Raw genomic sequence first — 11,912 nt, forward strand, 5'->3', positions numbered from 1 at the left:
GTGCTAGCACACTTGGGGCTCTCTTCTCCATCCTTTGAGTGTGAGAGACACTCCTTGTTCGTGTGGATATCACTAGAGAAGTATCTACCTTGATACTTTGGAGATCCGACACGTACCTTGGACGAGCAGGAATTTTGCGAGGGCACGCTTCAAAGGTAAAAGCTCTCAACACATAGATCTAGGAGTAGATCTAAAGTTTTTGAAACTCGTACTTGTATTTCATTCGTTTTTTCCTTGCACGGATCTACGACTTTGGGTGATTCGGGGTTTCCGCGACGCGAAAAGCGGTTTTCGCGGCCCGAAAAACCCAACATCATATCCAACAAAGTCAATTATAGGTACCTCTATAAAGTTTTCCAAAAGATCACAAGAAATACTAACCTTGCTTTGCTCAGAGATACTTGAAAATTCTAAACATGTACATGTGACTTCTTTTAAATCAAATGATGGTTCTAGCTCTGGCTTAGAAGTTGGTACAACTAAAGGTGGTGAATCTTGAGGCTTTGCTAACTCTGCATAAGTCCCTACACATAGATCCACAACTTGTTCAAGTTCTACAGCTCTTGTAATCTCAGAAGATTGTGTGGACAAAGGAGGGGATTCTTGAGATGTTGTTTCCACAACACAGCTCCCTACATATCCTTCCATATCATTAACATCATTACATATTGTGAATAATATTCCAACATCAATATCTTCAGTAGGAGAATCAATTACAAGAGGATCATTAACTTCATTTGCAATCTTAATTTGATCTACCTCAGTACATTCATCATCTGAAAATTTAATTTCACCCTATAAACCTTGGAGGTAGATCTGTTGATTTACAATTCATTTCATTAATATTACAATCCTCATCTGAAGAGTCCTCATCTTAATACACATCAAGAAATCTTCACTCAACCCTATTAGTATCACAGAATTTACGAAAGTCTTTATTTTCATTGGCCCCCACTAACCTTTGTGGAAAAGGAACCCTTAGTGGAGGTTTTGGGGAGGATTGATCTTTCATTTCTCCAAAATCCCTTTGAATTCATGGCGGAGGTTCAAATTGTTTGTCTAGTGATGGTGTAATCAATCATTGAGGAAAAGACACTTGTGGCCTTTGGGCAATTTCTAGAGTAATGGAATTGAGTTTTTGTGGTTTTCCATTGTTCTTCTCCTCAATTCTATAGAAGTCCTTCTCCATATATTCTTTATGATTCTTGCCACTTCTCAACTTAATATCATTACATTGTTCACTAGACACTGTATGTGTAGGAGGGATGCCATCTTTGAACCATGTTGAAACTATGCTATCAGTCTTTGCCTCCAACTATTTGAACCCCTCATTCTGTGACTTATGATTTTTCAAAATCTTGGAAGGTTGAATTACATTTTGTTTGACAGGCTCTTTTGCCTTAATGGCTTGAACTTCTGAAGTTCTCGGGGAAAATTCCATCTAACTTCTATCTGACCATTCTTGGAGATTCAATGTCACATGATCAATTAATGTATATGCTTCATCCACACTTTTGTTCATAAAAGAACCTCCTGTTGATGAATCTAATAAACACTTATCCGAGAAAGAAATTCTCTTATAAAATATGTGCAGAGTCAGCCATTTTCTAAGCCATGATAAGGGCACTATCTTTGTAAACTCTTGAATCTATTTCATGCTTCAAATAATGATTCTCCATCTTTCTGAGCAAAATTTGTGATACAATTACTCATATACACTATTCTCCTTGGAGGGAAAAAGTGATTCAGAAATTGCTGCTCCAATTGTTCCCAACATGTGATGCTTTGAGGATGGAGAGAATATAACCAAGTCCTTGATTTATCCTTGATACTGAAAGGAAATGCCATCAATCGAACTACATTTGCTGACACTCCTTCACAATCCATCATATCACAAAGCTCTAGAAATGTCTCAAGGTGCTGATAAGGATTTTTTGATACTTCTCCTCTAAATTTGTGATCTTGTATAATGAAAATTAACTCTGGGTCTAGTTGGAAACTTTCTGCATCAATATGAGGTTGTACAATGGGAGACATAAATCTTATAGAAATAGGTGTAGAAAATTCTTTTAAAGGCTTGCTTGACATGTTAGTGATCACAGTATATATAAAAAAAAGTACGAGAAAACATACAAAATTAAAGACAAGAAGTAAAATGCTTCATGAGAAATAAAAGAGTAAATGGAGAAATGAAGAAACTGAACTATAAACTAATTACAAGAAAAGTTAATGCAGAATTTAAATTGCAAGAAGGAAGATTGCAGAAAAAGAAATAAGGAATGAAAGGTAAAATTGCAAAAACAGAATTTCTAAGACTAGTTACAAGTATGCAATAGAAAAGAAAGAAAAGTTTAGTCTAAATCAAATGATTATCTCTAATGTTATACACGCAGTCTTCGGTAACGACGTCAAAAACTTGTTACATAACCGTAAGTGCATGATTTCGTCGTCAGTAATAAAAGATTATTGATCCCATAGGGACTGTTATAAGCACTAGAGATGTCTCACGATGAATTATCTAAACAATTGACAAAGGTAGTGAATGTACTAGTAAAGCAACTAGAAATAGAAATAGAAAAGTAAATAAAGGAACTTGGTTTTTATGAGTGTTCTAGAAGTTTAGTTTCATTGTGATATTTATCGATGTAATATGGTTCACCAATTCATATCCTCAATTAACATGCATTTGTAGGAAGTCGTCGGTTTTCTCCTACAGAAGACATCCGACAAGGGACCTTGATCTACACCACAACCGAATAAATAGATATGATCCCTATGAAGTGCGTTAGCAGGACTGGATGTCACTACTATCCCTTAGTCATATGACACAGAAACACATCTCTACTCAATCCACATAATGATGCAAGTATTAAGTACATTCAACCATCCCACCTCTTTGTAGAGACTTGCATCACCTTTCAAGAAGACACCCTAGACATCCGTTAGCGGGACTGTGTGTCATGAGCGTCTCTCAATCATACAATCTAAGGATCCCTCTATGGGATCCACAAGCATCACAAACATTCAATCAAACATGGTAATTAGGTCCAAACACATGAATCCACACAAGATCAAAGAAATACAAAACATACTAACATCATCTAGATAGGAAATTGACATATCCATGAGATCTTACATCAAATTGCACCATAAATACTCCCTTAATACTAGAACAATAGATCTACTCTATAGAAAAAAGATAAAGATTCGAAGATAAGAAGATTACTAGCATTTCAATCCCAATCCGGAGAAAAAGAGAATAGAAAAGCTTATCTAGTGTCGATGAGTGATCTTCGGAACCAATTCTTAGCTGCCAGAGTCGATGTGGAGATGGAGATGGACTCGGATTGATAGATCATGAACAAAAAACAACACCAAGTTGGATCTCCCCAAAGGGAAAGCCTTCCCCCCTTTGAAAGGGGAAGAAATCCCCTTTTATAGAGCTGGGATATGGGAACCACATGGTCCGTGACACTGTCGTGTGGCTCTCACATGACCTCTTACATTCTCCTCTTGGCCAGGGTGACACGACCGTGTGGATCCACACGATCGTGTTCTACTTTGGCTTTGGATGGCCAACACGGTCGTGTGGCTCACATGGCTTGGCCATTCTTGGTCTCTGAAATCTTGCACGACCGTGTGGACCACACGACCAATCTTTGCTTGCTCTTTGGAAGTGTTGCATGACCGTGTGGATCTACATGGCCATGCTCTAGATATGCTGCTGGGTGACACGGCCGTGTGGTTCTCACACATACATGTCATGCTCCTCTTCTGGTGAAGCCACATGGCCTGTGTGCACCACACGACCAAGGTCATTTTCCTCCTTGCTTCTTTGACATGGCTGTGTAGGTCACATTGCCAGTTCTATTTTCCTTCGGTTGTTGACTAGCTCGACCGCGAACATCATTTCCTCTCCAAATTCGACTCCTGTCAATAGAAAATACACAAGAGCAGATCTTCGAACAAAGAGGAGTAATTATGCTGAAAATAAGATAAAGAGTATGAAAGTGCATAGACAAAACATGCGTAAAATATGTGAATGTGCGTCAAAATATACTAAATAAGTGTATATAATCTATGCATATCAAGAATCTATGAGAAAACCTTCTTGTTACCCAAAATCGCATGAAACTTCAATATGATTCATCCCATCAGGAGATACAATTTGAGATAGGAGATATGGAGTTGTTAAAGCTTCAGCCTTATCACCAAGTAAGTTTGGCATCCAAGAACCATTCAAAACTATCTCCTCACTTTTATGGGCTTTTTAAAATCATTGACTGTGTGAATCATGTCACTTACAAACTCCAATTGTAGACCACACCAAGCTCCACCCAGTGTTTCATGTGTCCTTTTTAAAGAAATATCATGGCAGCATCCCTAGCTTTCCCACTCTTTAACCGATACATCAGGAAGATTACATTCCTTCTCCTTTAGCGGTTCTCGACTATCGCTCACACCGTGGATGCTCCCAAATTATGGTTTATTGGGAGTGCTTATCCCCTAGTGGGGCTTCATGGGAAGATGTAGTGGCTATCATGGAGAGTTACCCATCATTCATGTTTGTGGAAAAATCCATTTCTCAAGGAGGAAGTAATATTATGAACCAAGCCCATGAAATAAAAGAGAATCTGAAGCCCATTAAATACAAGAGATACACACACGATAGATTTAGAAAGAAGGGTGCATATCAAGATAATTGATTCAACTATAGTAATTTATAGTAATTAATTCTATTTGAGTCAAGTATCTTTTATTTTCAGTAGAATTAATCTAGTATCTTATTATTTTTGGTAAGAATGAAGCTTTCTTATTCAGGGGTTGCTTTATTCTTTCGTCGGGAAGGAACGCCCTAGTTGTATTTAAATGGCTGGAATAATGTAATAATGATTATCATTGAGTTTACAAAAAGAAATCAAATCCATAGATCGAGAGGTTCTCTAATTTCCTTGAGTCTCAAATCACCCTACCACCATAGGACGTCAAAATCATAAAACTAAGAAGACAAAGATTGATCCTGTTTACCAATCGATAAACCATCCCATTACTCAATCTATAGCCAAGGGTCTCAATACCATCTCCATAGATACTAACTACACCAATAGGGGTGAGGAGAGCATCAAATTGTAAAGGTAGGGATGTATCTTCGAGAGCACCAAATTGTTATTGATAGGAATGACCACTAGCTCACTTGATCTCCCTCTAGAAGACGGTGTTTAACATATCATGCACAAGAAGCCATGATAGTATCTTGATCTTCGAAGGAGCGACAGAGAACCTACCATTAATTACTGGTTAATCACCATGAGACACGATAGGCATTTCCTGGCTCATTGTTGATTACCTAGTTACATACAAAGACCATTCAAATAAGTAAATGAGGATATCACTTGAATATGATTCGACATGGATGTTAGTTAAAAATAAAATAATGAACTAGATAATATCGAATGTGGAGCGATCAATTCGGTTTTATGAAAGTTTCTCACCTACCACTAGGGTAAATCGTGAAGTACTCGCGGTGGACGACCTAGAAGCTAGTATCCCATGCTTGCGTGTTCTATTTGGAGAAAAAATCCTTACAAATGTGTCGTATCTAGGGAATGAATTATGAATATCTATGTGACAACTTGATGCCCTTCCGCTGTAATGTAGTCCTTGGGGCTACATGGGTGTTAGCTAGCAAATAGCCTTATTGGATTTAATTTCTCCATTTTGATGGGCTTACCTATTAATTAATAGCATACAAATATGTTGTTTTAGACAAACCCAATAAAGTGAACTTGATTGCAGCTTTACGTGTTTGTTATTAGATGTGATGTTATATGTGTGGAACCCATTAATTTGATATCATTAATAATAATAAGATGTTAATGAGTTTTAGGTCTAAGGTATATAAGGAGTGTGATCCCTGCTGGATTAGAATAAGAAGTGAAATCTCATGTCATCTCATCCCATTCGAGAGAGACTCAAGAAACCACTTCCGTAACCCCAATGGAAGATCTTGTCGGCTGCATCTTCATTGTCTACAAGATTCGAAACTGAAATCAAGACTATGAGAACATCCTTGGATTCAGGTTCAGTTTATGGATTTTCATATTTACTATTTTTATGTCTTTTTGCTATGAGTTTTTAGCAATATTGTGATTCTATGTGTGTAGAATCATCTTGTTTAATTTGGTTGCATAAACTAGATTGATTCATAAAGTTTTCTATCTAGTGATATCAGAGCCACAAGTTTTATCAACTTTGTTGAGTTCATAGCGTTAGTTTTCGATAATTTTGGTTAATATGTAAAGGTTTTGCAAAACTAAAGTATAGTCATCGAAATCAGACAATGAAAACCTAGGATCTTAAGTTCTTCGTGATCCTAAATTATGAAGAACAGTTATGGTCCTAAAATCATCACTTTTTTAGAGAATTGTCATGTAAAAACATGATAACCATTGTGTGTTGGCAGTAGCGATTTTTGTGAAGAATGTGAAGAACAGCTGTAACTACCGTTGCAACCATCACATGATCTAGAAAAGGTGTGAACATGTTTGGCTTTAGTGTGTCACAACCATGGTGGCAAATTGGTTGAGTGGGTTTTGTCCAAACCACAGTGTCAACCATAGCCATGTTAAGCACTATGGGTAGCCACAACCATGTTGGACAACATGATTAGGCCATTTTCAACTCTATGGGTGCACTCCGACCATGACCGTGTGGTAGGTACCACATGGCCAGGCTGTGTTACATGTTGGATGGGTCGAACATGACTATGTTGGAAACATGGTCAACCCATGTTGCATGTTGGAGGACTTATGTGTTGAATATGATCGTGTCAAATGACACAACCATGTCGTGTTTGGTGTTGGAAACCTAGTTGCTCTTCTTTCCACTTGAAAAGTGCTTGGGATCACACGGAAACTACTAGTGGTAGTGGTTATCTCTGTTTTGTCATGTTTTCTAGGGTTTACTTGAGCTTATCTAGACATGTATTACTAAATTGATGCGGTATAAGGGAAAGGGTAATATAAGGGTGTATATAATAGAGATGTCAAATTTGATCACAAAGCTTAGGGAACTAAGGTTATAAATGTCTGAAAATGTCCTTATGAACCTAATCTTGTTCTCTCTAACTGCACAATTCACTCCTTTTAAGCTTAGTTATAATACTAAAAGGAAAAAATGAACATTAAATGAGTTTATTGCTCAATGTGTGCAAGAAGAAGAGAGATTAAGACATTAGACATCTAAAAGTGCTCATCTTTCATCCATCTTGTTGGAATCCCAAGGTTATTTTGATGTGATCAAATAAGTTAAGTTAGGTCCTGTTAGTTTTTGATCCCCGTGTCTAAGTGTCCAGGAGCTTAGGAGCACAGGAAGTCGAGCGGAAGACGCGGCTAGCAAGAAAGATGGCACGGGAGAGAGCCGACGAGCTCGGTGCATCTGAGGGATGAGATGCCACGGAAGCTGGTGGGCGAGAAGAACATATGCGACGTTCAAGGGATGAGAAGCCGGAGTGGAAGTCTGCTGGAGGAGAAGGCCGAAATTGGGTTCGGGTGAGCCTTATTTCGGTTGGTTGAAATCACCCAAGTGAGTGGAGCCGGAGCGAAAGACTCGGACCGAGGCGAGCAGTACTGGAGCAGAGGGCCCGGACTGAAAAAGTCAATCATGTTGACTTTAAGGGTCTGGGCACCTGGACCCATTTCGAGCGGCCGGAATGTGATTTTATCCAGATTGTGTTTGACTGTGATCCGTTACGAAGGGGCTAAAATTTTATCCCCCCCTTCCAGGTGCCTGGAACGCTTCCAGGCACCTGAAACCCTTCCATGCGCCTCGACCAATGCTATATATAGCCTTGGTACAAAAGCTTCAAATCAACAAGTATCCTTGCAAACAACACTTGTACACACTTTAGTTTTCATTTAGCTTCTCATTTTTTGTGCTTCATTCCTATAAAGAGGCTTCTCCACCTGAAGGAGATCTTTAGTATACACGTTAACTTCCTTGGATTAACAATCTCCCCGGTTATAACCAACTAAATATGTGAGCCACGCCTTTTTGGTTTATTCCTAATTTTAATTTTTGTAAGTGTTCTTTTAAGTCTGATAAAGGTTCGGTTGTGTTTTAATTGTGCAGGGCTATTCAACCCTCCCTCTAGCCAGCCAACGATCCCAACAAGTGGTATCAGAGCCAGGATGCTTCAGGAGGACTAACCGCCGATCGAAGCAAAGACGATGGTCGGACCAAGCATCTACCCACCAAAATTTGAGGGGGAGTTCGCTAGCTGGAAAAAGTGAATGTAGGTATTCTTCAAAACTGACTTTAAATTACTTTTAATAATGAAGTTTGGTTTTATAGAACCCGAAGGTAAGGAAGAATACCAGTGGATGAAAAAGAAGCAGGCCGACTACGTGGCAAACGACAAAGCAAAGTTTCATCTGCTGAGCGTCCTTCCGCCACAAGAAGTCAACCAGATCAACACCTACAAATCAGCAAAGGAGCTTTGGGAGAAGTTCCTTGAGCTACACGAAGGGACATCCGAAGCTAAGCTCGTGAGATGGGACTTACTTTGCAACCAACTCACCAACCTGCGATTTGAAGAAGACAAAATGATTGCACGCCTTCACTCGAGGATTAAGGAGCTCATCACCGAACTTTCAAATCTCAGAGAAATGATAAGCAACCGAGATTCGCTAAGGTACGCTCTTAATGCATTCCCTAAGAATACGAAATGGACATCATGTTAGAGTGTATACTAAAAGCCTAGCTTTTTGTAAACATTTATTTTTGAAATAAAGAATCACATTGGTCAAATGCCTATATTTATATACTAAGTGTAGTTGTTTAATTAATTTATATTACAGATAACATGGTGTGTGATATCACACACAGAAGATCATGTTATCAGTTCCATATAAGTTATTAAAAGTAGCTCACGACTAAGATGGAAAGGAACAAATCATTGGAATAATCATAGTGTAATTTGGTATTAGTTTATCTTATCTATAAAGTTACACTAGTACACTCTGAGTGTATTGAGCAGGATCATTTAAGGTAAGTTCTTTTTATACTTACTGCATAAAAGAACAAGACCTTTGTTATTATGGAAGTGTGTGCTCTTAATTATGATATAATAACAAGCACATATACTCAATATTTATTTCTTTAATTTATCAAAGGGTGTAATTTAGTTTGATAAATCAATAGGTCTGATAAGTTGAGAAATGATATTATTTATATGGTGTGTTGTTGATTATAGAATGAAACTGTGTCCTAGTAATCTACGTTGATGATGTCCCCTTGAGGAGCTCATAAGGATTGTCATGTAAACCCTGCAGGTGGACTTAGTCTGACATGATGATGAAGTTGAGTGGTACTACTCTTGGAGCTAGATATTAATTAAGTGATTTGTCAGTAACTCATTTAATTAGTGGACATTTTATATCTTAAACACAGGAAGACTAACACACTCATGATAAGAAGGAGCCCATATAGTAATATGGGATTGGTGCGGTAGTTCAATAATAACTCTTTAGTGGAATGAGATATTATTGATGAACTCGAGTTGGATGTTCGGGACGAACACGGGAAGCTCAAGTTCATCGGGAGACCAAAACCAATTCCTCCTCTAAGTCCGTATCATAGCCTCTTAATTATAAAGTGTTATACCCACCCATACCCACCTTCTTACCTACCTTAAGGTGGCTGGCCAAGCTTAGCTTGGAGCCCAAGCTAGGGTCACCCAAACCAAGGTTAGATGGGTCAAATAGGTGGTCGGCCCTAGCTTGAACCCAAGCTTATGTGGCCAACCACAATAAATTAAAAGGATTTTATTTTTTAAAACCTTTCCTTATGTGGAAGCTATGGTTTTAAAAGAGAGTTTAAAATTTAAATCTTTCCTTTTATAGTTTTCTACAAAAGATTAAGAGAAAGGTTTGATATCTTTCCTTATTTGTAGTTAAAAGGAAGATTTTAATTTTTGATAAAACTTTTCTTATTTGCAACCATCCTCGTGATTTTAAAAGAGAGTTTTAAAATTAAATCTTTCCTTTTATAGCTTTCTACAAAAGATTAAGAGAAAGATTTGATATCTTTCCTTATTTGTAGTTAAAAGGAAGATTTTAATTTTAGATAAAACTTTCCTTTTTGTAAATCATCCACATGTTTTAATAGAGAGATTTTAATTTATAAAAGTTTCCTTTTCTAACCAACCTGTAATGACCCAAATTTCTTCATTTGGAGTTCTAATAGTGGTTAAAAATATTTTGAAATACTTTAAAAATATTCTAGAGATTTTTAGAGTATTTTTATGCAATTTTTGGAGGTCGTTTGGTATTTTTACTAAACGAAAGAAGTTTCGACAAAAAAATGTCCAAGCCGAGATTCGAACCAGAAACCTCCAGCCGAACCAAGCTTTAAGTGAGTCCGGCTGACTAAGTGTGCAAGCAGTCGTTGGTGATTAAAAGAAGTATGAAATGTATTTAAGTAGTAGAAGTTGATACAGGAAATAATAGGAAGAAAAAGGTTACAGTCGAGATTTGAACCCACGAGCCAAGCCTTAAGCAACGCGCTGCTAACCAAGTGTTCCAGCGAGCGATGCTGAATAAAAGAAGGAACAAATTTATTTAAGCAGTGGTTAATAAATAGGAAATAAATAGGAGAAAAAGGGTTCGGCAGAGGAATCGAACCCGCAACCTCTGATTTAGCAAAAGCACGGCTGACCAAGTGTTCCAGCGAGCAATGCTGATTAAATCAAGGAACGAAATTTATTTAAGCAGTAATTAATAAATAGGAAATAAATAGAAGAAAAAGGGTTCGGCTGAGGAATCGAAGCCGCGACCTCTGACTCGGTAAAAGATTTAGTTGACCAAGAATGCAAGTGGCAGTTCTGTTTAAAAAAAAAGAAAAATTTATTTAAGTAGTTAACAGAAATACTAGGTTATAAAATGGATAAGTTAGGAGAGGGTTTTATTCCAATGACCTAAACCATTCTCTCCTTCTCTTCTGCGTGCGACGGCGGAGCTCGGGTAGAAAACAAAAGGGAGTTAGGGCATCGTCTCCGGCGGCCGGCCAAGGTCCTAGAAGCCCTTCTTGTTCGGTTGTGAGTCCAAGAAGCAAGGTAAGTGCTTTCCTCACCTGCAGAAGAGTAGCTAAAAACTCTGATTCAGTGTTTTCTTTGAGTTCTCCAAGAGTTTTAGGAATTTCTATCAACATGTGAACAAGGATAGTTAAGTAAAGTTAGTAGTCCAGTAGTGCTCCGCCCTCACGGACTAGTAGCGAGGAGGGTGGGTGTTACAAGTTGGTATCAGAGCAGTTCCTATTCTCCAGCATCGCACATCAGCACCAACCTTGCCGTCTTCAAGTAAGAAAGTATTTAATTTTTTTTTTAGTATGCTTTCTTTATTCTTTACAGTAAAGAGAAATCCTTAGAAGTATTGGATTATATGTACAGAATAGGGAGATGTTTAGAAGTGCTTACTAAGTTAAGAATTCTGCGTAGTTTCTTTCTACATAATTAGATGTCAAGAAGAGGGCGTCCTCGTACCGCTTGTACTGAGGATCAAGTACAGGAGAACAAAAAGGACAGAGAAGTTATGGGTGATAGTGGATAGGAAAGTTAAGAGACTAAGGGACAAAGAAGTACCACTAGTGAAGGTCATCTGGCAGAACCAGAAGCACGAGAAGTTACTTGAGAGCGTGAGGATAGTATGAGACGGAAATATCTGGAATTATTCTAAGTTTGAGGATGAACTTTTTATAAGATATGGGGGATTGTAATGACCCAAATTTCCTCATTTGGAGTTCTAATAGTGGTTAAAAATATTTAGAAATACTTTAGAAATATTCTAGAGATTTTTAGAAATTTTTAGAGTATTTTTATGTAATTTTTGGAGGTCGTTTGGTATTTTTACTAAACG

General features: G+C 37.8%; 1 non-coding gene across 1 annotated transcript; it reads left to right on the plus strand.

Moving 5' to 3' along the window:
• Window positions 1-1,609: 1,609 nt before the first annotated feature.
• LOC122007457 lies at window positions 1,610-1,715 on the plus strand. The gene has a single exon (XR_006118953.1). It is a non-coding gene; the product is annotated as a small nucleolar RNA R71 (small nucleolar RNA).
• The last annotated feature ends 10,197 nt before the right edge of the window (window positions 1,716-11,912 follow it).

The sequence above is a fragment of the Zingiber officinale genome, chromosome 7B (assembly GCF_018446385.1).
Source record: "Zingiber officinale cultivar Zhangliang chromosome 7B, Zo_v1.1, whole genome shotgun sequence".
Lineage (NCBI taxonomy): Eukaryota > Viridiplantae > Streptophyta > Magnoliopsida > Zingiberales > Zingiberaceae > Zingiber > Zingiber officinale.